The sequence below is a fragment of the Gymnogyps californianus genome, chromosome 4 (genome assembly GCF_018139145.2).
Source record: "Gymnogyps californianus isolate 813 chromosome 4, ASM1813914v2, whole genome shotgun sequence".
Lineage (NCBI taxonomy): Eukaryota > Metazoa > Chordata > Aves > Accipitriformes > Cathartidae > Gymnogyps > Gymnogyps californianus.
This window is the reverse complement of record NC_059474.1, coordinates 84,746,041-84,771,871: the sequence shown is the minus strand read 5'-3', so window position 1 is coordinate 84,771,871 and position 25,831 is coordinate 84,746,041. Positions and strand designations below refer to the sequence as shown.

General features: G+C 45.1%; 1 long non-coding RNA gene across 1 annotated transcript in view; it reads right to left on the bottom strand.

Annotated features, from left to right (window-relative positions):
• LOC127016306 (uncharacterized) overlaps positions 1 to 24,217 on the bottom strand; it is a 216,482-nt gene extending 192,265 nt beyond the window's left edge. The window contains exons 1-2 of the long non-coding RNA XR_007766473.1: positions 24,022 to 24,217; positions 23,243 to 23,354 (exon numbers count right to left, since the gene is read on the bottom strand). This is a non-coding gene — a long non-coding RNA (uncharacterized LOC127016306). The remainder of the gene's footprint in view (positions 1 to 23,242; positions 23,355 to 24,021) is intronic.
• Positions 24,218 to 25,831: the final 1,614 nt, after the last annotated feature.

Here is a 25,831-nt window from a genome sequence, read left to right as displayed (position 1 = left end):
CTTGTGGGGGGGTGGGGAAGGGAAAAGGAGGAGGGAGGGAGGATGGGGAACACACACTTACTCTTACAACACATCACATGGGGGGGAAACCAGAAAGAACCTAGGTAAATACTCTGACAGGGGACAGCATAAACGGAGAGCTACAGTTTTTCCAAATAGAGCGTACACCTGCCTTCATCTACACGCACGCACCCACGCATGCATGGCAAGAGCCCCGTACTGCAGTTTTTACTGCAGCTTGCCCTGCAACTTGATACCATCTTCCTCATTAAGCCCTCCGTTCAGAAACACAGAGCAGCTACCCCTTCCCCCCACGCCTTGGTAGTATTTTCTAATGCTAACGCTCAGCCAACTCAGTTGAGTCAGGTTTGGAATGACTGCAGTTTCACGGCTTGCAGGCTCCAAGTATATACAGCATCCTGGAAATCAAAGCCCTAATGCCTCATACTGTCTGTGAGTAGGTGTAGCTGTTTGCAAAATACGCAGCATATAGAAGCGATGTGTGGCAACAGCTCTACGTTTACAGATGGATTCAAGTGATGTGGAGCATGAGCGCATCGTACGAATGTATAATTTTTCCTATACTTATCTATCACACACAAAAACGTGAAAAAGAGCAAACAACAGAGCATTTCTACGTATGCACTTGCTCAAATATTCCCTCTGCTCTGGTTGCTAACAGCATTTTTGACCTTCTTCCCCCCCCCCCCCTCGATCAAACCACTGCAAACTTAGTGTTTCACCTCAAACTATTTTAACCTCTTAGGAGCCACAAAGAAAGCGCATTTGTACCAACAGCACAACACGCAGTGTCCCGCTGGTTTAAACGGGCAGGCTTTTTTGTTGAGCAGACCACCACCAAATCAGACTATCTGAAAGATCAGGCTACTTACCAACACAGAAACCCAGGATGCTTCACGAACAAGTTTCAGGTTGAGAGACAGGATTTGTGTGGCTTCCCCTAAATTCATTTGCTCATCTGCTTTCTCTTGTCATCTATTAGTACTCATTCATAACTGACACAGTAAATGGAGCTTTCTCCGTTAGCTTCACTTACGTAGTCAAAGAAGACACATAGGCTTTTGTCTTTTGGTTTTAGATTAGCTTTTGCTAATCTTCATACAGCCCCTTCTGCCTACGTCCTCCTTGCCTGACACAAAACGCCTTACTCCACCCAACCCCGCTTCCTGACCGCAGTATGTTTTTCTCAGCCGGACACGTTCTAAGGCCATGAACAGTCCCACTCAACTCAACAAGCTACTCCAACGTTTAAGGACACCTCATTACTTAAGCACTCCACAAGTTCCAGAATTGAGCTGTAGTTAGATCTGCCATAACTTACCTACTCAATCTAGTCTAAACCTAGTCTAAAACTTACAGAAAAAAAGTCATTAACGAGATCCGACAGTTGATGACAATATACAGTATGGTGTAGATCAATAATAACGTACAATTCTCATCAAAATTATAAAGGTCCTCACACACTGGTATAATTCTGTTCCTTCTGGAAGAAACGGAGGTTTGCATTTCACGTCCTGAAGACTTCCTCGATAAACAAGCAACCTCTCCGATACACCACAAAGCACCTAGCAAATACAAAGCAGTATTTCTGCTAACAAAAACAAGCTTTCCAGCCAGAATTAGCAGCCATCTCCGATACTTCCTTCAGAACAAAGAATGCTCGGAACAGACTGATAAATCTCAGGAATTACAGCTGGAAGGAAGCTCAAGAGCCTTTGAGCGCACCCTCCTCCTCCAAAGCAGAATTTTCTGCACTTTAACTCCTTCTGACATGAGATAGTTCCACGCATCTCAAAAGAACTGCTCCATTTTCAATATTTTGCACTAGCTTCTGCTGTTAATTTTAGAAAATCTGGGTATGTGTCAACATCAGCAAGGGAAGAGGTCTGTTCTTCCACCTGCTCCATCTATGGGAAGGAGTTTGTATGACAAACTGAGAAACAAACCAACTTGTCAGGAACTGAACCTTCCAAGTTCCAGACTGCAGCTGCTAGGCAAGCTGGTGCCGTAATACCGAACACATCACAGCAGCCACGAAAATGCCTTTCAAGGAGTCCAGTACACTTTATGAAACCAAGCTCATACCCTCACTGAATCAGTTTCCTTTCCAAAAAAGACATTTGCTAGTTACAGGTAGCGACGGCTGCCATAAGATACCAGCCATACTCGGCTGTTACCAGTGGAGCCACGATAATCTGAAAACTAGAAATCTTGCCAAAATTAACTACCTGGAAAGAAGAGTACCAAAACAGGACATTGGAACCAAAAAATAGTAGTAGTCAGGGAAGCTGAAAGTTAAGAAGGACAATTCAGTAAGAGAGCGAGAAGCGAGGTACACAGACGGTACGTAGACGGTTCAGAGCGCCCATACCATAGTGAAAGCACTATCTACAGGTAAAGCCACCTTATACAGCTATCAAATATGCATGGAGCTAAAAAGTTTCCAAAGCCAACGTATTTTCCTACGTGCTTTCCCAGGACGAGGGAGAAGGGATAAGAAACGAGATGCTGAAGAAGATCCTGAAATCTTCAGGGTTAATCCTAACGCAAGTCAGCGCTGGAAACTAGTCCAAGTATTCCATTTTTTACTGTGTGAGCCACTGTTTTGCAGGCAGATGAAAACAGAGGTTCTTAAACGAGTAAGCACTACTGCTATTGCTTCCATTTAACCACGCTATCACAACACAACACAGTGAGAAGTTCCAAATTTCTCAAGTGCAATGAGAACCCCACAACATGATTTTTTTCCCTGCGCTTGCCGTTACATTTTTAAGTAGCTCTCTTGCAAAAACCTATTGAGGACTATCCTGCTTTTGCAGGTTTTCAACTAAAATCCTCGGGATGGTCCACAGCCTTCCAAGTGAGAAGACCTAAACACTGTGCTTCTCCATTCCACTTATTTTCACCTCGTCAGCATCTCCTACTAAACCAATTTAAGACCTCCAGTAGCCAACGGTAGCCTGTATGATCTGCCAACAACTTTAACGTCGAGTAACCAACTCTGGTTTGCGGGTCCTGTGTACCCTTTATACAGCACAAAGCAGCAGGAATTGTAAAAGGTTACCTCCACAGCTCAGACTCTTCAAAGTTGTTACAGATACACACCGCCTGCCAACTTAAACCTATGTTTCAAATGTAAAGATGCTGTCTAATTGGTGCCTATGTGGGAACGGGGAAAAATAACATTCTAGTGATGAACTGTACGTAACGTATCAAAAAAGCAACGGGGCACCGAAATCCTTCTAGTCACATCCAGAGCGAAAGTATTTTCCAAGACAATATTTTGCCAGAAGTCGGGCATCTCCATCAGGTAACATAGCCAAATTCTCCCGTACAAGCAACTCCAGCGCCATCGCATTCCTGAACACAGGCTTGAAAAACCACCATCATTTAGTGGCCAGCGCTAAATCAGATCAACATACAACACCCGCAGACAGGTTCTTTCAAACATTCCTCAAAAGCTGCACCTGCTACACCTCTTGTCTGAAACTGCACATCCTGAGCTTTGTGGGCAAAAATATCATTTCATTTCCTTTGGGCAATTACGAATCTGCTCCCAAAATAATCACCAGTGGGGCTTCCCATCTACTACAGGGTACGTTTCTCCACCTTTGCTCATCCACAGCAAGCTATACACATTCCTACAGCACCGAATCAAACTAACCGCAGTGTCATGGCATGGCTAGCAGGAACAGGCCAAGGTAGGAAGGTTGACACAGCACATGCCCCTGTGACACACACACGTCGTGAGAGGGAAGCTCCAACCATTGGGCCCTACAGAAGGAGAAACTCATCATAATAATGACATTAGACAAGATCCACATGATCTTTTGTTTCCTTTGAGCTGGCAGTTGAGATCAGCTTTTTCCCCAGCTTTCGTATCTAAAGGAACGAAGATGTTAGCCACACATGGTCCGACGCTCACAGCGCCAGAACGATGACCCAATGCACTTCGGGGATGGGGCGTGCAGGAAAATACCTCCGCTCAGATGATACAAACAGAGCACAAAATCTTAACGGCCGAGACCTGAACTGCAGCGTCAGGTACAGCCACTTGAGTCAGACTTGCAAACGCGAGGAAGCCAGACTTCACTGCCTGCTAAGGCCACAGCTGCTCAGTTTGCAGTAAAAGCGTCTAGAACCCATATAAAAGCTGAAGCACCAGGATGAAGTGCTGCAGGCAAAGCAGCCCCTTGCAGATTCCACACTTGAAACTGGATTAGAACGATGCCTCCGGATGCGTTTACGGCAATGAGTGGAGGACTTCAATCCAGTGACAGCAAGCTGAAATTAGAGATTGCAGGAAAAAGGTTGAAATGGTTCCACTGAAACAATGGATAGGGATACTAACTGCCCTTCCACCTAACCGCAGACAGAGCCCTTAGCCTCTTCCTTTGCGCTGCTCTCCTATTTAGAAACCAACTCTTGAAACAATCTGTAATCTCAAACAAGTTGTGCAGGATAAATAAGCTATTATTCTAATGAGCAGAACTCAGAGTTTTCACGTGGCTTTGTTTTAGGCTCAATTACAGACTTCTTTCTTGCCAGTTGAGCATCTTGTAACTTTCTTGTGCTTTGAGATATTTTTTGAGGTATTTAGCCATCTGGCAAAATACACATCGGCCTCAAGTCAAAGTCTTCCTGAAATATCACTAGCTAACAGCAACACAGAACTACATGCAACGGAATATGAACATTTCATTTTTGTACATGCCTTCCAAGACACCTTCTTCTCTGCTTGTTTTAATAGATGATATGCCACTGAAATCCATGAGGTGGCATCCATTTCTACCAACAGATAGTTTGAATAATTACTTGGTACTGGTTTCAGAAGCTGCAGAACACGCTCTTGTTATTTCCTGCCTAAGTATTTCAGGTATAAATGGGGCACAAGCGGCCAGTCGTCCTTGCAAATTTTCCTTCGCTTCAGCATTTCTAAGCAGCCTAAGCATTTGACTGCAGACACACAGGTCACTGTGGTTCAGCTGATAACTGGATCTTCTCAGCAACATGCCAGCTGCCTGCGAACATACCATAACCCAACTCGGGCACCTGACACGTGCGCCGAGACAGATAATCTTTCCCCACACCTGGCCAACTAGCTCCCTCTTCTCTCACAAGTCTCTCCTCCAGCTGCAGATACAGCTCCGCTCTTCACCAAACAGCTGCTGAACTGCCCAAGTTCCTAGCCAACGCTAAGACACTCGCTTACCTACCCAGCGGGCAGCTAGGCTGCCCTTCTACAAGAGAGGGCAAGGAAGCAGTAACCACTGGAGCCATCCTGTACTCGCAGCAGTGGTAGTAATGTCAGTAGAAATAACAACAGCAGCAACCTGTATTTTCCGTGTTACATCAGTGAAAATTAACACAACAAAACAGTCCTCTCTCTTCCTTGAGCCTTTTTCCTACCCTTCTGTGCAGCCTCTGCCCTTCGTGTTTTTCTATTTTTCAAATCTCTCTTTCTACAGGCCTTGGAGAACAGAAATTCTTCGAACCCTTCACTTACGAGGCCCTTCTATTCTTAACTGCTATTAAACAAAGCAACCCAGGAGACATTTCATGCACACAGCTGAGTTCCGCAAATAAGAACTGAAGGTTTCGAACTGGCCTGGCTGTGAGGAAAGCACTCCGAAAGCTTTAGCACTGCTGATGCTAAGGCGGAGCGACAACTGTTTGCGTGCCTTTCCAGTTAGTCTGATGACTTACTCTTATAGCAGACAACGCGAGATTTTTTTTACGCTGTTAAAATTAGGCTCCCACCGATGAGAAAAATTAAGAATCCTTTATTCCCATTGCAGTGAAAAACTTCTGTTTCAAGTGCCTGCAACAGGTCTAGGAGTTTCACATCTGGACTCTAGTATTTAAAAGCCTGCCTTATATTTTTCACAGCAAAAAACTCTGTTTATACATCAACAGAGCTTCCACTGTTTCCTTGTCTCAGCATGACACACTGTCCCCACCTAAATTCAGTCCCAGCCTTCTTATGACTCCAGTTTTGTTTCTGAAATAACAGAGCTGTCCATTTGCAACTGCACTAGCACTCGCTAGAGGCGGCTGTACAAGTCAACAAATCTCACGGACCTTAGACACCCAATTTGCACATGGAAACACAGCGGTTGTTGGCAATTCCTGAAAATACGTCTAAAATGACAGAAGCACTTTCTTTCGTGCTTACGAACAGATTTTCAGAAGCGACTACCTATTTCAGGTGCTTTAGTTTCTCCATTTTTCCTCTCTGAATATTTAAGCAGCTCGATTTCAAGGCACCCCACATCGCTTAAAATAGTTCTCCTCATGATGGAATTGCAGCACGTGGCATATCTGGAAAATCTTGACTACCAAATACAGAGACACTCAATTCTGTGTGAATTAGTGATGCTCTAGAGAAAAATAAGTAATCGTCGAGATTTTCAACAAGTTTAACATAGCCGGTTCACATGCCAGAAAGCATCTAGTGCAAGTTGCATAACTAACTCTAATACTTTATATTGTGAGGGAATAAGCTGATCTTTTTAAAAGGCCACCTTCATACTCAGCACAAAGGAAAACAACGTAGGGAAGCAGCCTGTGACACGCCGCAGCCTGTGCTCTGGCCACTGTTCATAAAAACTATCCGTTTTACACCTGAGGCATTGCCTGGCTGAACATGAAAAAGTTATGGTGATGGAACAGTACAAACCAGACTTTTCTAAATGCTGCCATCTCTTAATTTCTTATTTGTCTTCAACAAAATGATGTGTCGGATGGCTCCCCTTTAATGTCTGTGCACTGAGTTATTAAATAAATGACCGTGTGCAATGGCAGTGGCCCATGACACGCAGCTATTTCATACTCACAATGCAAATGCAGCTGGATGGATGAAGCTGTCATACCGCATCCTCGGTACGATATTTGTTAGCCTCATTTTGCCGCTGTCACGGGCTATATACGTTACTCTGGCCTACTCTCATGCCAAGCAAGAGTTCGGAAGTCGTTGCTGGAAAAACTAAGCGTGGAAAGCAGCACAGAAAGTTCTCTCTTTCTCAATATGGCCTTCAGAAGAAAACAGAAAGAGAAGTTTTATTACAGTGCAGAGAAAATGCAGATTTAGGAACACACAAACATGTTCAAGAAGCACAAGCGTCTCACACTAGATTTTGAGGCTCAATTTCAAAATGCTTCTGCGTTTCTGTGATGGAGTTCTGAACATCATCTGCTCTGGTGCATCTCCGATACATACCGATAGTGGATATAATTAGCATATGAAGGATACAGGGAATGAATAATTACCCTCTTAAGTGACACTGAGAACAGAAGATAAGCGAAGCCAAAGAGAGGCTCACGTGACCGAGCACCTCCACGATACCATCACCAAACAGGCCCCGGCTCTAGCACCAAGTAGTACAGAGAACCATCTGCTCTTCACGTTCGGTCAGATCCTGGGCTCTCCATCAGTACTATTCATCGCAGCAGTGATTTTTTGAGGCAGGTTCTTGCATACTCAGATCGGTTGCGACACAACCAAAGCCACTTATGGAATGCTACCGGAATTTGGCAGCTTTTAGACAGGCTAACAACACGGATAGGACTTGAGCGTCTCTAAGAGAAGCCAGGATTAATCATTGTATTTCTCCTGGTAATTCAATCCTCACAAGATAACTGCTTTTACACATTCAACTTCCCACAGTCTTGCCCAGTAAGCAGCGCCCTAATGATCTACATGCAGGCACACACAACCACACCACCACGTACACACATACACACACACACACACACAGATTATAAAAGCCAAAATAACTTTGGCACAACACAAAGAGGTGGTTGTCAACAAAAACAGATGGTCAAAGAATTGGGCAAACACTCAGAGTTCCAGAAATGAAGCTTTTGCTTTCATTCTAAATGCCACACTTTCTTACCCAGCTCCAGACAAGAGGATACATGAAGCCAGTCAAAAGCTAGCTTCCTGCCAGGCTTCTCTGTTTTCATGACAAAATTAAGAGTCCACAGATGGAATAACTCAAAGCTAATTTTTACACAGGTTGGTTTCCCCTCTCTCCCTCCTCCCCATGATTCCAAACAACAAGAATAACATATTGTAGGGAATTAAAGCAACAACTACACGGCAGGGGGAGGGGGGGGAGTAAAGTTGCAGTGTGAGGTCATTCTGTTGCTATGACTTCAGTATGAAGAGAGCTCTATTTGATTCAAGAAATTATTTCTTTCGCACTGTGACCCAGGAAGCCTGTTTCAGCTAAAAGCCTGACAATATTAGGCTCCACCGTTCCAAGTTCTCGTTCTTATTTCCTCCCCTAGACTGAAGGCGACTATCTTATTCTTGCTCTGGCCTGGGATCCAACTCCCACCAACTTAAAATAGCTCAAGCTTTCTCCCAGTCCTCCTCTTCTCACTGTTGCTTTCCCCGCTCCCACACCCCCACCCTTCCATTGAATCAAATGGAGCCCAATGGAAAGCAGACAAGGTAAAATCGGGTCGACCAGAAGATGCCTACCTTGCAGCACAGTAAATCACAAGTACTTGACTTACAAGTGCTGGACACCCCTCTGAAACCCTTGATACAGGGAGCTAAGTTCAAAGAAGGATAACAAATGCATTATTAAGAAGCAACAACAGTTAGCAGAGAAAGCACTCACCTTTACATCTTAAAAAAAATAAGGTTTAGAAAGATCCAAGCAGCATATTGAATTATTTTTCATTTGCCTTAAATGAGCACTCCCAAGTACTCATCCAAGAACACAAGCGTGCAAATGTGCGGACTGGATTAAGAGTTAACATCTCAAAGAGCTGTCATTTGCCAACCGTCGCTGCCCTGTCATGTTTTACTTAAAACAAAAGAAAGAACTGGGGTGGAGCGCATTTAAAAACTTTTGTAGAACAAGGTAAAAACATGGTTTTGTTGGGACATCAAAAAAAAAAAAAAGAAATATTTTTAAAGGATGCGTAAAAACACCCAAAGCTTTGAGCAGAAACAGAATGTCCTTGGCCAGTTTAATAGTACCAGGTTCCTGAGGGTGAATTTGATATAAATCCACCACCGTTTATGGAAGCTCTGCCCAAATGTCTATTTTCGGATAGTACAGTAATACTGTAGTCCAGTACTAATGCTGAAATAAACCCGCTTAAAGGACCAGCAGCTGCCATCAGTTTTGGCAGAAGCAATAAGTTATCTGGAGCTGATTAACACCAACATTTAGGGCAACTGAAGAATATCGGTCTATCAGGAGACTTCGCCACCGTCCCTCCAGCCTTTTGTCAACTCGACTATACAGTGTAGGATGCAGCAACAATTTCCACTTGCTTTTTATAAGGAACTACTGCCATGCTACAGTTTACAACAACCATCCCGTTACATAAGGCTCTGTGTGTTTAACAAGCCTAAGCACAAGCACTAAGACAGCAAGAATTTTTGCCCTGGAGGGGGGAGGATTTTCTTTATGAAGATCCTCCTGGCTCTTCACATTGGATCCATACCCTTTTTTTGTTGAGCTTATTTTCAGAAGTGAAATTCCAACTAGCATACCCAAACCTCAGTGCAATTTTTTTTTATTATTTTTTAAATCACACATCTTTCCTGCATATAGCTGCTAATGGAGCCTTACACAGTATTACAATAAAAACTTAATATTTACTTTTTTAAACATATATGAAAAGTAGCAAGCGATTTTGAGCATCACCTACCGGCTAGATACTCCTAACATGATGAAATAACCTATGGTTTACATAGCTACATCTTATATTCCTATACCGGGGAAGACAAGCACTGACGTTCCAATGACTATTAGGGCCTACGTAACTTTTTGTACCTCATATTTAAAAAGCAGTATTCCCATTTTAACTTACACAGGTTTTTACAGTGGCAAACTCCGACCCCCCTGTTCCGCAGTCTCTATAAAAGCCACCCATTGCAAGAGGGAAATAAGCACAAGTAAATCCTTGTAAAATTACAACTTAAGCACACAAATTGCAGACTAAGTCCTGATACGCTGATTTTACCTGACCCGAAATGGAACCGTCAAGATATAGACCTGCTACTCTGTGAGACTTTCTCGGGAAACTAAACCCAGACGCCTAGATCTCTTCAACCTCAGATCGCTGCTTCAAACAGTCAAGATCACCATTCCTCTCAAAGGACTCAAACGATCTAGTCTCTTCTCCCGTTTTTTCCCCCCCACTAGAACACGCAAACCTTCTGAACGTCCAGTTCCTAGGGCAGAACAGCAGTTCTGTTTCTCTAGCATGTTACATAGAGTTTTCACGCACCGCTTCCCTAGTGCACATCTACAGGGCAAAGCTAGTTTCACCGCATACGTGCGTTAACTACACAACCGCATCTGGATTTTCTCTGCATAAAGCACCCATTATGTAACGGAGCTAAGTGCTCATTAGCCACAGCGAACGCTACAAATGGCCGAGGTTAGCTGCCTGAAAGGCTGACCTTTCTGAATATCATGCCTCCAAAATGAACTGCACCATCTACAGCGTTTGATGTTCTAGTTAATTGGAACCTCTTTTTCCTACATTTCGTCAAATGCAGTAAATGTCAGCGCAAATTTTAAGTGACAAGAACTTGGGAGACATTTAATTTCCCAGTGGCAGGCAACAAACTAAACCACTGTTTGCGCTATGCTTGTTAGAGCGGATCTCAAAGGTCCAACACGTAACAAGAATTTGAGGAATGTTCGTTTACACATGAGCTCCTGCCCTTTGACCTCAGCAGTAGTTTAATTTATGATGATGCATAACGGGGCAATTGCAAAAATTCGCTGCGCAGAGCTACAAAGACAAACGCAGCCCGTTGGAAACTCATGACCAACAGCAGACTCCGCTCCAGCCTGGTTGCTTTACCTCACCAAAGAGCCCACATGAAACCTAAGGACAGGGCAGGTCAATCACAAACCTTCAGGCCAACGCAAAGCTGCACCTCCCGGAAGGATGTATGAAACCGACATGCGCTCAGACTGGGGCACGTTCAGATACAGCTCATAGTTTTGATCCTCACCTTTTCTTCCCAATCTAAGTAACTTTCAGATATAGAAGGGTTGAAGACTCTCCTACCGGAAAATAACTTCAGATCTGGACATGGATCAGGATCTTAATTCCTACCCTGAATCTCACATTTTGGGCCTCTAGGAAATACTAGAGCTTCTGAAGTATTTTTCCACATTAAAAATGTCTCGTACTAAAAATTCTCTTTTCTATCTTGGACTAAGAGCTCATCTCCTTCCATACACACTATACTTCCCACAGTCCAGTAAACTGAAATACTAATTAAAAAATACCCAAAGGAAAACACGTCTCAGCACAGATGATGATGTTTATGCAACCAATGTTTTTCTACTTCATTCATCATTTTCCACACTTTGTTACTTCTGCACAACCTCGCTCAGTTTCCCCTTTAAGCATTCCGTAACTTCATACGCATCCTCGCTTTCAGTATATACAGTTATTTACCTACGCATACACTCACTCAAATGCCAAAAAGCAAGTTATAGCATTAGCTGATTGCTCTTAACAATGTCTTAAACCCCAGTCTTAAACCTAACATAGACTTCTTCAGCTGGGGAAAAAAAAAAATCCCAAACGTCCTTAGGAAGACCAAACGTATTTTAAGTAAGCTTTACCATGAGCACCTTTTCACAGTCTCATATGACAGAAAATATGACTCCACATCCACGATGAATATCTCCTCCTTATTGGATTTAATGCCTGTCATTTGAGATACTATCTTCCTTTCTGTTGGCTGGACGACACAAAATCATCGCATACCGTGCTGCTGTTTTGACAGCATCCTGGGGGTGGGGTGCACACAAGGTTTCACAGACAAAAGACAGATCAAGTCCTAACCCAGGTATAAAACAGTCTCACACAGACAATAGAAAAACCATGAAAACTAATGATGGCAGCTGTATCTAGATCAGCCCAGGACTACCCATTCTTTTTCATCTTCCCCCACAGCAGGCAATTAATGCAGCCTTCTCCTCAGAGATTTCAAGGGTCTATCAGATCGGACAAATAAGCATTCAGGCAAAAAGGAAAAGGCACAGCCACAGCCATTGTACCCATATAATCCACGCAGGAACTCTATTATGTATATTACAGAGTAGGACTCTGTGGACATACCTGTCCACACCTACTCCTCTGTAGTTAGTGGAGCTACAGATAGTCTATGCTGGGAAAAAGAAAAGGCAGCTCATACGAGAGTAAATACCGGTTTCTAGTTTTGGTTTGTCCTTTCCACAATAAAGACGAAAAATAGCGATTGGCAGTAAAACAGCAACATTCTTGTTTGACACCCGAGTCAACTCTCCTTTCTCTACCGATCCGAGAGCTCATTTTGCCGCCCGTATTCCTCATCTTAGCACTCTGCAGTCAGTGCCGTGAAGCCACAGGCTGTCGTTAACAAGGCATTAGAATTTCATCACTTCAGAAGAAGCCTTATGATAGATCGATTATGTGATGAAGAGCCCCCTTTCATTTTTCCTCCCCTATATGACCACCGCGCCTTCTGCTGCCCTTTTCCCCGCCACACGAGGTCTGAACAGCATGCTTGCGCCATACGTTGCTTTTGAGGGTATATCCCTTGCCGTATATTCACGCTTATTTCGATTCAAGGTTCCGTATAATTAACGCTACGGTCCACGTACAAACACCCCAACCCTTGCTTCAGCAAGTACTAGATCCTGAGCAACAGCAGTGTTCTACTGACTTGAAGGTCACCCACACCTTCGCCTCTTTTACAAAAAAACCACCGCTGTCAAGCAAAGTATAGCAGGACCCAATCTTCAGCAAGGCTAGAGACAGTGTAAGGAAGACTTTGCAGACTGGCACGTGAGAGTCACAATACAGCATGAAGAAGCGACAGTTAAGTATCTCGGGGACCATGCCGTAGTACCATTTCCGTAACTCTTCCAGCAGAAAGGTAAGCAAAGGCAGATGACTGCAAAGCTGAGGACAAAGCCATAACCAGAATATAACAACAAAGTCTTGAAGCAAGCCTGCCAGAGCCATTTACGTAATCAGAACATGACACCTTTCATTCATCATTAGCTCTGATACCTTTAGGAACTTTTGCATACTCAAGGAGTCATCCACTAACTCCAACATCCCCCACTGTCTTGCAGAGGCTACCCCGATTTACCACTGCCGCCGGCCCAGGATCCTTAAGGGTCAGGGGAATAACCTCATCTGCCCCCCTTCCCCACAACCCCCACAGACCATAGCTTTCTCTGCTTGCTTTCAACAACCAGTAAGTCAGTAAAATCTAGCTAAGTCAGTAAGAAGCTGTGGATGCATTTTGTAAGCATTCAGCGCTCTCTTGGTCTTACATCATTCCTGCAGTAGTTTTTTTTCAGAACATCTGCTGGGGCTCACATCAAAGAACCATCTAGCCCAGCATGCTGTGACAGAGGCCAGAAGCAGACACCTTGCAAAGGGTACAGGAATAGAGCAGGCACACGGGGACGCTCACTCAGAACACGCTCCCGGTCCCTAACAACTTGCAGCTCTGGGACTTCCTGAGCTCAGGATGGCTTTTCTGCATTTAACAACTCCCAACGGGTTTCTGTTCCAGGCGCTGTCCAGACTCCCCTCGCGTCTGACAAGCCATCACTCACTCAGTCAAACCTATCTGCAAACCTGTGCTTTGCTCCCCGGAGACCCCAACGGCTGCCTCCCGCTGCTCAGCCACACCTTCCAGCTCTAGCACATCAAGTCATCTGTATATATCAACGCAGACAGCTTGTCTAAGGATCCTCTGCCATCAAAACAAAGGTCCCTGTCCCCTCAATACATAAAAGACAGACAGCAGACATATGACAGACAAACCCTCATTCTTAGGCACGGTTCTGTCATACATTTGCAATCCACCGCGGCGTGGGAATCTTCTCACAAAACATTAGTCAGGCAACTACCCCGCACTGTTCCCAACTGCGCCTTCGCACCGTAATCCTGAGCTCCTCGCCTAGGCTTCCGCCATCCTCACAGCGGTTAAGTCACATGGCGTGACTCAAGGCATCGCCGGGATTCTTCGGGACAAGGCCTCCAGTCCTGTGCTCACAAAGGACACCAAGTCACGCTTAGTCTGCCGAGGATTCGGCTTGTGCCTTAGAAGAGGCAGAAATAAGTTTCCTGCTTTGCTGGTGGCCTACAGGTCACGAATTATTTAGTTCGCTTTCTGTAACCCTTCTGTTAACCTCTTCTGCAGAGCCTCAGGTCCCTCAATTGGGAGCATCCCACGTAGAACCACTGGTAGCAGACATGAGTCTAAGCCAAAGCAGACACAACATGATCAAGAGAAACAGAAGAGAGCTATTCTTTCATTGCTGCATTTGTAGCTCCACATAGAACACAGAGAAACCCGAGTTCCAGCCCCATTCCTGCTACCTGCTGGAAGTGGGGAAAGCCCCTCCCCTGATCGGAGGGAGCCTGCAGCCCTCCTTGACTGTGTAACAGGAATAGTGACTAGTTCTGCATTTCTTTCTGCGCAACATTAGCATCTCTGAGCAGAGGCCAATTCTTAATGCGTACAGCACCCAGCACTATGGGTTCCAAGCACTCTGACACATTGCTCTAATGCTGTACATCACCTACGGAAACAAGCTTATCCTATTCAGGAGGAGACCATCCCTTCGTCCCATCCTGCTCCGATCAGTCCTGAAACTGTTCCTGAGAAACCTCCTTCCCATTCCTATCCTCATAACTTCCTCCATCTCTCCTCATAGAGCAACGCTGTGTCTTAAGAATTCAATTCCTAGAGGAGCTCTCTGGAGTCGAGCATCTTTATTGCTCTGCAAGATGATAAAAAGCAAACAGCAAAGAAAAAGGAGAGGGGGAAGGTCTTACAAATCCTCGCTGCAAGGTCAGCCACTAATACACTATGAAACTGTTAACAAAGAAACTTAAATTTAACAGGTCCCTTGGGTGAGATCATGTACGTTCCCGTATATTCCCTATCTCCTTTCCCCTTCCGTCCCTTCGTCTCTGCACCGACTCCTGGCAGGACAGACCTACCGAGACACGTCTGACAAAGCCTGACTAACCAGGAATGCTACACGGGAATTTGGCAAACATCCAAAGAACACCCCATTGACCCTCCCCCTTCTCCTTCACTCCATCTCTGTTTGGATTTGGATTCCATCTTCACCCTACTCAGTAAGTGACCTGCATTCCTTGCTTCCCTTCTCCGGGCAGCTTCTTACATATTTCTAGGCACTTTGTAGCTGGTACGCTTCCTTTTCATGTAGAAAAGGAGGACCCTGCTACATGACCACAAAGACCCTGCTGCAGCAAGCCTTGGCTCCCCGGCAGCAGGATCGATGCATGGCAACTACCAGCAGCTGTTAACTCCAATTCTCTCTCAGCACAGCTTAACCCTTCGCAACGCAATGATTCAAAAGCTGCAGGAGGCAACTACACAGCTTGAAACCTCTGCTCTTACGCTTCACTTGGGATGGAGACTGGCTTTCAGAAGCCTCAGATGAACATATTACCTTGAGGTTCCTGTCCTTCCACACCTTCACTACCTAGCACATGCTATTCACAGGCACCTACAAGCCACCGCCCCCAAAGCAAGCGTGTCAGCTCCACATTTTGCTTCGCTGTTGTTGCTAGCACATGTAATACAGCATTACACAACACATCCGTTTTTACTGAGCAGCAGTAATGGCCTCCTGCAAACCTAACTACTTCACACCACCAAACCAACATCTGGACGGGTTCAGTGAGAATGAGTACCCACCTTACACATGACACAGCCATCTTATAAAGGGAGCAGCCCGAGAAGAAATTATGAAGGTTACTCGTGAAGTTTTCCGCCTTTGACTTGTCATGAAGACTACTGCCTTTCACCCCAACAGAAGCAACCCTGTTCAGACGTGATTTACTCAAGTAACTGACCACAAGACGAAGAAACAGCTCCCACATCCTGAAAGAGCGAGCGCTCTACTTGATCTCCTCCATCACACAACTTCTTCCCCAGGACACCAACAATTAATACCATCAGCTGTGGTGATGTTATTCAGAACAAATCAGCTGGAATAACTTCACCTGCTCACACATTCCCAGGTGGCAACGTCTAGGCCCACAGACTGTGTGCTACACAAAAAATGATATTAAAATAAAGAGTCCAAAAAACATAAAACATGGACTAGGTTACATTGCTCCAGAGGTTAAGAGCCTCAAACACTACAGATGAATTAGCTGTCTCCAAGAGAAGAAATTTTTTTTCCACGCTCCCTTTTCAGGTAAACACTAGCTTTCACGCACCACTCTTCGGCTGAGGCCCACGTAATAGCCGAACAGGAGACCTGTTCTTAGCTCTGCCGGTGACGCCCCTCTGCCTTCCCTTACATTTTTTTTTCCCCTAGCCTTTACCTGCTTCCTCCATTCGGGCTGCGGGCTCTGCAACACAGCTTGCCTTGCACCCTCATTTCGTCCAACACCTGATACCACAGGGCCTGGACTCTGACTGCTATACATGCAAGCAGTAACAACAACAGACAGAAAAATACCACTTCATTCCGTACAGACTCCCGCTTTCACCTAGAAGTTTGCAACAATCTCTTCTGTCACAGTATACGCCAGCAGTTTGCTGCTATAGCAGGGAAACTCTTTGGTCTCAGAGCAGCAGCCTTACAGAACAAAATCCTGTTCATCTCTAGCCATCGCATTTACTCAGACATCATTTATTTTAAGTCTGCTCTTTCTTCATTCTGCCTCAGGCCTCGATCAGGTCAAGTAGACCAACCCCAGCCAGAAGCAAGAGCTCTCTACAGCCTCTATTAGCTAAGTGCAGGCTTTCGTACGACTCAAAGAAAGCCTCTCTAATGAGAGCTTTCCTTCCAGCTCTTTGATTAAACATAGTGGCCAGAACAGCAAAAGTGACAGAAATGTTCGCCGTGGGTCCTAAATTTAGCCTGTGTAGCCAGCCAAAACAACTGCAGCTGATCGAATATGCGAACATGCGCTACCCGATGTGAATAAGAGAGAAAACTCGGAATAGGCAGGCAGGACTCTGCACCACGGTGCTGCCGATATTTTTACAGCGGTTACCCCCAGAAAAGCTGTACGTACAGCCTACTGAGCATCGCGACCAGAGCTTCTGGCTTTGAGGTCTCTATGTCACAGATGGTTTATCTGAAGAAAAATGGTAGCGGGATAGAACTGCATAGGTTTCCTCCGTTAACAGAAGCAAAGAAAGGAAGGGAAAAGATGTACGCAGAGTAAGGAAAATATCACAGCAATGGTAAAAACTCCAAATAAAATACAACTCTCAGTGAAAACTGAGGTCATTACCATGCAGTTAATTTTAAGGATTTTTAGGAGTCAATACGAAGGGCAGCCGGGGAAGGGTTCATACCGTGTGGTTTCCGAGATCAGCACGTTGGAGGTGCCTTTATACGAAGACAAATCACAACAGTACTCTTCTGGAAGAGAGAAGCAGTAGATGCCTGGGATTCTCTATAGCACTTGGAATTCCCTTTATACGTCCTAGTGCCGTGGCAAATGCAGCACTTCACACTCCTTTGGAGCTAAGACAGTCAGTGGTATATACTGGACAGCCAGCTGCCTCTTCTTAAAACAGCCATGATTATTATATTCATGGTAGTAGTATTTCATACATGCCAGGGGAATATTCCCTCCAGCTAGCGTACCTGGAAACGAATGCGCGGTGGACAGTCCTCCCCCTCCTCCTCCCCCCCCCGCACATGCACACAAAATCATTTAGAAGCAAGCTCTCCGTTTCATTTATTGACTTCAAGCATAAAAGGCATTGCTTTTCAGTAGCGTTAGCTTTCGCTAAAGGAGCAGAATCCTTTGTAGCTGTCCATGGGTTCCAATCCTCTACAGAATTTTGACAGATTCTGTAATTCACTGAGAACTTTGCCAAATTAACAGCAACATTGTTCAAACAAAATGGTATCTTAGGACATGGGAAGGCTCCACTCTCAAGTCTGTCACTGACTTGCGTGTGCTGCTAAAACACAGCCCAGTCACGTTCGGTTATTCGCATTTAGCACAACACGGAGCTCAGTCTGTGTCCATGCTCCAGCGGAAACAGTTCTTCCTCTGGACCACACTGGGGAAACAGTGCACGCTACTGTATGCCAACTGCCACGCTGAAAGATGCAATTTAAGGTGCTCTTCTCAGTGTTGGCCTGTGTCCTCATCACAGTATTTTAGGGTCTGGTTGTTGTGTTTTGTGCTGGTTTCCTTGGGGGGGGGGGGAAGGTGCGTATTTATCCACATAAAGCACACAAAGCATAACCACAATTCAGAGTTCTCCCCAAGATAATACGCTCGAGGAAGCAAGCGAGCCTTGAGCGCGCTTTGTACCATGCAGCTCCTTCCGCTGTTGACTGCTGCCGACAGAGCTTCTTGCCCCAGCTGGATCCTCTATCTGTCCGCAGTGCTGATTTCCCTCTTTACAACGAAACAACAGTTACAAGCTCCCTATTGTTACAAGCTTCAGGCAAGAAGTCTTAATTTTGTGAAGTAGCTAACACTACGGGTTTACAAACTCCATAATGCTCTTGGCATGGTAGTACAACATTGCTCACTTGGTTTTTATGCTTCACTTAAAAGCAACATCAAGATTACATCAACAAGAACGAATTTTCTCTGCTTTCCATTTGGGCTGGACAGCCACCGACCTGACATTCACCTAAACTCAACTAAAGCGTTTGCGGTCATTCCATTCCCAACACTCAGACCTGGATTCTCAATAGACTACTGAGCCAAGGTAAAAGAGGATCACCACTGAGACTGTTCTGGAAGGGGGAAAATACTGTTAAAAAACCTAAACCTGAACACACTTCTAGGCTTTGGAGTATTTATCTCTCTGTATAAGCTTGGTCCACGCCTTCGCTCTTCCGACGCTGACGTTACATGCTGCTTTATTTCCACACTTCGACCGCTCCTGCAATTGGAAGCGCTAGGATCTCCAAGAGGTGCAGCGCTCCTGTGTTTTGGAGCCAGAGGCAGGGAAGAAGAAAAGGCTGCTACATTTAATTCCCATTTCTCCACAGCCATCAATGAATTCTCCTGTACTTGAGCAGAGCAGGTCCAGTAAGCATTACCACTTAGAGGATGTACATCCTACTGAACCCAAACTTGAGTACTTCACCCAGTAGAGACATTAAGAATTTAGTTACTCAAGGAAAACACATTTAATAGCTTCCTTTTTGACAAAGCTTCTGGAAGCCAGAGTCCGCTGAAATCAATGCAAAGCATTAGATTCGTCCATAACGTTCTGCAGATATGCACCGCTACGCTCCACTTTGGAAGCTACGACTGTGTGTAATAGCCAGTTCTAGAATAGAAGTAATTAAACAAGTTGCAACAAGAGCTAAATGCTCGCTGTGAACAGCCACTTTTGTTTCCTTTAAACCATCTATAGTCAGACAGTTAGTATGTACACTCTGCACCTTTAAAAATGGACTTGAATGTAAGATTTTGCTGCCTTTGTGCTGTCAGCTAGGATAATTTTTTAAGTCATCCACTGCTGTATGTTACACATAATTGAAAAAATGATTTTGGATAGATATTACAATGCTCCAGTGACATCTCTTTCACTTGACCAGCATTATCTGTAACAGCATCCATCTCACTCAAGATTTGGTGCTGTAGATATTGTCCTACCCAAACAAATGTCCACAGCGGTAGACAATTTGTCTTGCCTTTATTTTCTCCATCAAACATAGCTCGGGGAAGTAAAACTCCCCTCCATGCTAAGCTCTTAAGTCTTTCCTACAGTTAGTTTATGTATGTAAAAAGATACATCAGCTATTTCTTCCACTGAGAGAACAGCCACCTCATGTTTTCCTGAAATTATCATACCGACTGCTTACCGAGTGACTAATATGATTTTCCTTATTTAGAAGTCAACAGATGTTTAATATTGCATGTTCTGCTTAGCCTGATTTGTGTCATGCTTGAGGTGTCAAAGCTGAGAGGCTAGCCACAGAAACAGCTGATGTTGTTGAGCCTGGCCCAGGACTGCTATATTTGTACTGCAGGACGCTGAACAGCCAGACCAGAGGAAGCTAAGACATTAACAACTAGGCACATTGTAATTTTCAGCTAGGAACTCTTGTGGGAACCAAGGCGACACAGCAGGGCTGAAATCCACAGCTTCGCTTCACTTGTAAGCGCTAGCTAGCTGTTCTTCAGGAGAACCTAGGCGAGGCCAGCTAACTGAAAAGCGACCCAACAAGAGGAAGAACGTTGCAAAACTATCAAGGAGCCCCTGCAGCTTGCTCCAGGGATGGCTGGCATCCCAGTGAACTGGCATCTCCTCACATGTCTGAACCAAGGCCCGAGAACAGACTTCGGTCAAACATCAATCCTTGAGCGCAGTGCGAGGCTGATGAGACAAGCTGAGCGACCTGCATTATCACACAGGAAATCAAACTCCACTTTCCCCGGCCTAAACATTTATGACTGACAATACACAATAAAGTTATACCGCTCTGGATCTCATGGCGTAATAACCCAAGTCAAAGCCCTCGGGAGAAGACTCCCTGACACGCAGCTACCAGACCGGTTTGGAGCAATATGAAAATCTTTCTGGGTCCGTACGGCCAAGAGCAGCACCTACGACTGGAAAATAAAGGAGAAGGAAATGTTTGGGGAACATTTTCCCTCCACCTTCCTTAAGGCAGTAACTGTCTAATACCACATCTCCCAAACAAGAGAGCTTTTCCACCGCCTTTCATTTTTAATCTCTCTCTCTGCTCAGATACCACGTTTACAGAGACATTAGTCAGAAAAACACCCCTTTGTACCATCACGATCTGTCCTGGCCTGAAGCACTTAAGAACACAGGTAATCACCTGCTTAGAATGAGGCCGGTGCCCGAGTCCTTTCTCTCGCCACCACCGTGTCTTCCTTCCTCCTATCGCATTTTCCAGGACAGCTAAATTAACATGATGAGTCACATAAAGATGGGACCCACACGCTCTACAACCTTGCAGACTCAATTCCTGGCATGTTACAAGTTAAAGGCTCCTCTATCTTCCTATCTCTTAAAGCCTAATAAAAATTATTTATAGTCTCTCTGGGCTATCTGGTTCAAGCCTCTCCAGCTCAAGTATGACACTTTCTGGGACACTATTAGGTTTCTTACGGCACTCTGACTAGCAATCACAGCTGTACCTGACTGTCAGGGGACACTCTTGGCTGAGCTGGCCACCTTGGTCTGTTGCTGAGAGCTCTGAAATTTCTCAATTGCAACATTTGAAAGTTAATGAACCCTTCCGATACAAAGCTCCCACAGCTCAAGAGTTCTTTTACGAGCCCGACACGTGGCGGATGCATAGGAAAACATCACTTCAGGCGGGCCTCTCTTTTCAAAACATGCCAAGGCAGAAGGCCGGACTCTCAGACACCGTAAACGGCTGACCGTCAAGAGCAAAAGGCACGACCCGCAGAAGGTCTGGACGGCTCTGCCATATTACACTATAGTCAAGGCCGCAGCAAGTGCCTGTAGCTGCTACAGGCAAAGCTCTTGTTTTAACTCATGAATTACAACTATCAAGACAAAAGACATCTCACTGAATAACTAGTAGTACATTACTAGAAAATAGGTCAAGCTAAGCCGCTTTGAAGGCACTTGTACACAGGCGCAGGTTTACCAGAAAACCGTAAGCATACGAGAGAGCACACGTAAGATTTTTCCCTTTCCTTGTAATGAAAACCCCCAATCGCCCCTGTGCTGGGGTGGGTTTTCTTCCACCTCTCACAGAGAGAAAGGCAGTGTTTTAAACGGGGCTGGCAATAAATCACAAGCACGCACTGGATGAATACATGGCTGCTACAAATGGCAAACCACTCTTAACTCTCTGAAAACAGTCATCAAGTCACAGCCATTGTCCAAATGCAAAACAAATATAATGAAAAACCCTGGAGTCAGCTACAAAGAAATGCCATAGGAAAAAAAAAAAAAAGCAGCTTTTCAAAGCAACAATTTACTTAGGTACATTTTCATTTGAACTTTGGCTCATGTTTCAGGGACATCTTTCTCTTGCAGAACTTGTACCTGCAAGTAGCGGGATCTAGAAATAGAGCCTGGCTACTGTATTCTCCCCGCAGTTCTACCCCGACCTACCACGCAACTGAGAACTGTTTGGCCATCCATTTTTTAAACGCTGAAACATATCAGTACTCCAGCACACTGTTTCAGATACAGAGAACTGCTACCCATTTTTACAGACATTTAACGAGTTCTTCAGCAGAAGGCAAGAGCAGAAGACAGCACAAAGGAAACCCAAAGCCGCCGGCCCAGAAGCGCAACCTTCTTCCACGTTCTGCTCATTTCAGTTAACCGTTCCCCTCTGCAGTACCGCACAACTTGCCCGAATGACACCGCCAGGCCCAGGGATACCACCGCACTTAGCCAAGAGCACTGAAACAGGATCAGATTGGTACATCCCACCCGCCCCACACACATACACAAAGCGCAGGGCAGACTGGGCTATCGTTGCAGCGGAAGAGGAAGGGACTGGCTTTTGTCTTTTGGTTTGCGGGTTTTCTTTTTTCCCCCCTCTTTGTAACTGCTAAGCCTGCGATTGGGGTTGAGCATGGGGAGGGGGGAAGGGAAGAGAATCTGGTGAACAGCTGGGGCCCATCACTTTTCATTGCAGGTCTTGGAGAGATGTGGTTGACAGAGTGATGCACAGAGGCTGTCCCAGTTAATGACTTCACCATTCTCCATCATTATTCCCATCATTAGGAAATTAGGAGGACAGAAGGTATTTACTGTAAACCTGCCACCTCCCAAGGAGAGATAAATAGAAACTGATAAATGGGATCTTCTGGTGCTGTTCGTCTATTAACCTTCTGCTTCCCAGTTTAGGCATATGCATGCTATCCTGCCATTAATATCCAGTAATTGGCATAGCAGTGGGCAACACAATCCTACCTTTAGCGTACGAACATCTCCTGTGCTGCACGCAAGTGCACAACTACACTTACATCAAAGCTCTGCTAACCAGGCCAGTGAAGGACTCCCGTGCAGTTGCTGACACTTTAGCTCTGAGGTCAGAATTACCAGTCAGACCTGACGGGTCTTAAGAAGAGGCACCAATTCGGTCACAGGAGGCTTTGGAGGAGGAGAGATGGGGAGAGAGGACTGCGTGTGCATGACCTTCCCTCCACAGAAGCAACAAAACAGCAAGTAGATACATTTGCACCTCGAGCTGAGCTGCTGTCGGTTCTCTCAGCCTACCTCTAAATACAGCTCACGAACGCCTCCAGGGAAGAGAGTCCCACTTTGCCGCAAACTCTGAACACCAGCAACAGCATTTTCCTCACCAGCTTGAAGCAAACTGTTCTGGAAACTGTTAAAAAAAAAAAAAAAGCAAGCTTCAGACGGCTCAGAATTTATGAACTTACTTTCCTAGGCAAAAAGTAGCCAACATTTCAGCAACTTCTCCAAGTAACACTTCGGCAGCGCTCCCTCACTGCACGTGAGGAGCCCTCTGCATGCACTGACTTGCTTCACCCTCACAAGACTGAACCTCTCAGAAAGGACTAAGTCCTCAGAGAGATAAACTGAGCCACCACCTCCCTCCTCAGCAACCAAGCCCTGTGAGGCTGAAGCAAGTCCGTATTCAGAGACCAGGACGTTACATGAACCAGCCCCCCCGCCCCACACCAAAAGCAGGCCCGCTTGCAACTAAGTCAAACAACTCTCCTAATCCGTTTCTTCCACCTGTAACGTCACACCTCTACTTAGGGAAACCTCACCCCGCTGCTACTTTCCTCTGTGTATTACTTGACATAATTAACTGCTTTTACTTACTCTACCTCTAGGCATTTTCATTTCAACCAGCATTATAGTTTCCAATTCACATGACGTGCAGGTAACCACAACTCAGAGACCCCAGCTAAGATCACAGCCACATTTCTGATGATGAACAAGTTAAGCCACGTGTTTCCATCAACTCTGACACAAGTCTTTAAAGACTCCCACATTATTATGGTATTTTTTTAACACCACCTAACCTTTTTCAGAAGTTCAGGAAAAACGGAGGGCCTGTTCTTGCACGCACTATCGTAGCAAGCAGGTCATCTGCTCTACGTTGGATGGATGGCTCCAGATCTTGGAACGCAAGTATTTCTCTCTCCTAAGCTCTCGTAACATCCGCAGCGCACACTCGCATCCAGATGACATTTTTCAGGGTCTTGTAGTCAATAAGCCTTCTTAACTGGAATAGAAAAACGCAACATCTGGAAACACTGAAGTTCTGGGGCTTGAAAGAAGTTAAATAGCTTGCTTCTTCCAATAACTCAGCAGAGACATTGCTAAGTCAGGACATGAAAGCAGGACGTAAAATCAGATGGTCTCCTGAACAAAGTGCTGTGGAACTCAAGGGGCGCACAGGCCTAACACAAACAGCAACCGTATCGCAACAGCTATCATCCTCAACACAAAAAAAAAAAAAAACCAAAAGAAACTGAGAGGGTCACAATCCCAGCTCAAAGAGCCTGGCATACTTTCAGTTGTCTCTATAGTATCATTGGAACATTTCAAAAGCCAAGGAACTTTTTTCCGATTTGCATATAACCTGGGCAAAAATTGACAGGTCTAGCCTCAACTCGTTTAAGCACAGACAAAGAAATACTTTCTCATTTCAAATATTTAATGGACACACACACACACAAAAACCCCAACCAAACCCAAAACAAAAAAAAAGCCAAAAACTCCATTGCTGGTTCCTGACACAGGCTTTAGGACTCAAGGGAATCTCTCCTTACAAGATCAAAAAAACAGCCTTTAAATTTTGTGAAAATAGAAGGCCAGGTGAAATACAAAGGAACCACTACCCTTACTCAAGAACACTGTGCAGAAACAGCCTGTACGTGAAAGCCACCTCAAGCACTGCCATTGCAGGGAAGCTTCCTTTAAGACACAAAGGACCATACGTTGTTCATTTGGTGTCGGAAGGCATTTATTACTTTTTTCCCCCAGTACACGTGCCTTCAACGCAAACAGGCACGACAATTCCATCTTGTTCCAGCCTTTCCCCTTCCATGCAAGGCAAAGCAGAGTTTTGGCATCAGCGGGAAAAGCCATGCTACCGCTACACATTTTAAGACTTCCCACATCCCTCAGATTTAAGACAACGCTACTAGAAAACTACTGCAGTCCGAACCCAGTTCGTGTGGGGAACCATTCATCTCTGTTATCTCCTCCCCACGTCCATACCGCCCCTCCCAAAGCCAGCCCAGTGACTGCAATAAATCACAAGCCTTAAAAAGCGCTTGCCCAGCTCTCGGGTGGCTCAACCCATTGCGTCCACAGGGACGCAGAGCTAACGACTCTTTCTTAACCCGGTCTCGCCACCTTTTACTACGGCCGAGAGATGCACGACCCTGCACAGATACACAATGAGCACAGTGCCGCTGGTCTGCAGGTAGAAGTTGTGTTTGCTCCTTCTATACACGTTATCTTGTACGCATTAATTCGGTGCGGAAGACTAATGAAAACGTGACTGTGATAGTGAGTTCTAACGGTAACAGAAGTATTAATTTCCATCTGTCTAAGCAACTGGCAGTGTCCATCAATTATGGCGATAGCCAACTAACAGTTGCAGCTGCAAAATAAAAAAAAGCAGAATTAACATTTCAAGTTACTGTCATTCACCTGAATTTTTTACAGTTGTAATTAGCAAGCTGCAGAAGCTGTCAACAATCAACATCAGCCAATCTGTCTGCACCAGGAACCCGACTGCCTGCCAGAAATTGTCTTCGACAGGTTTTTTTTCTCCCTTTGCTTCCCCCCATTAAAATTTTCCCTTCAAACCTCCCTAAC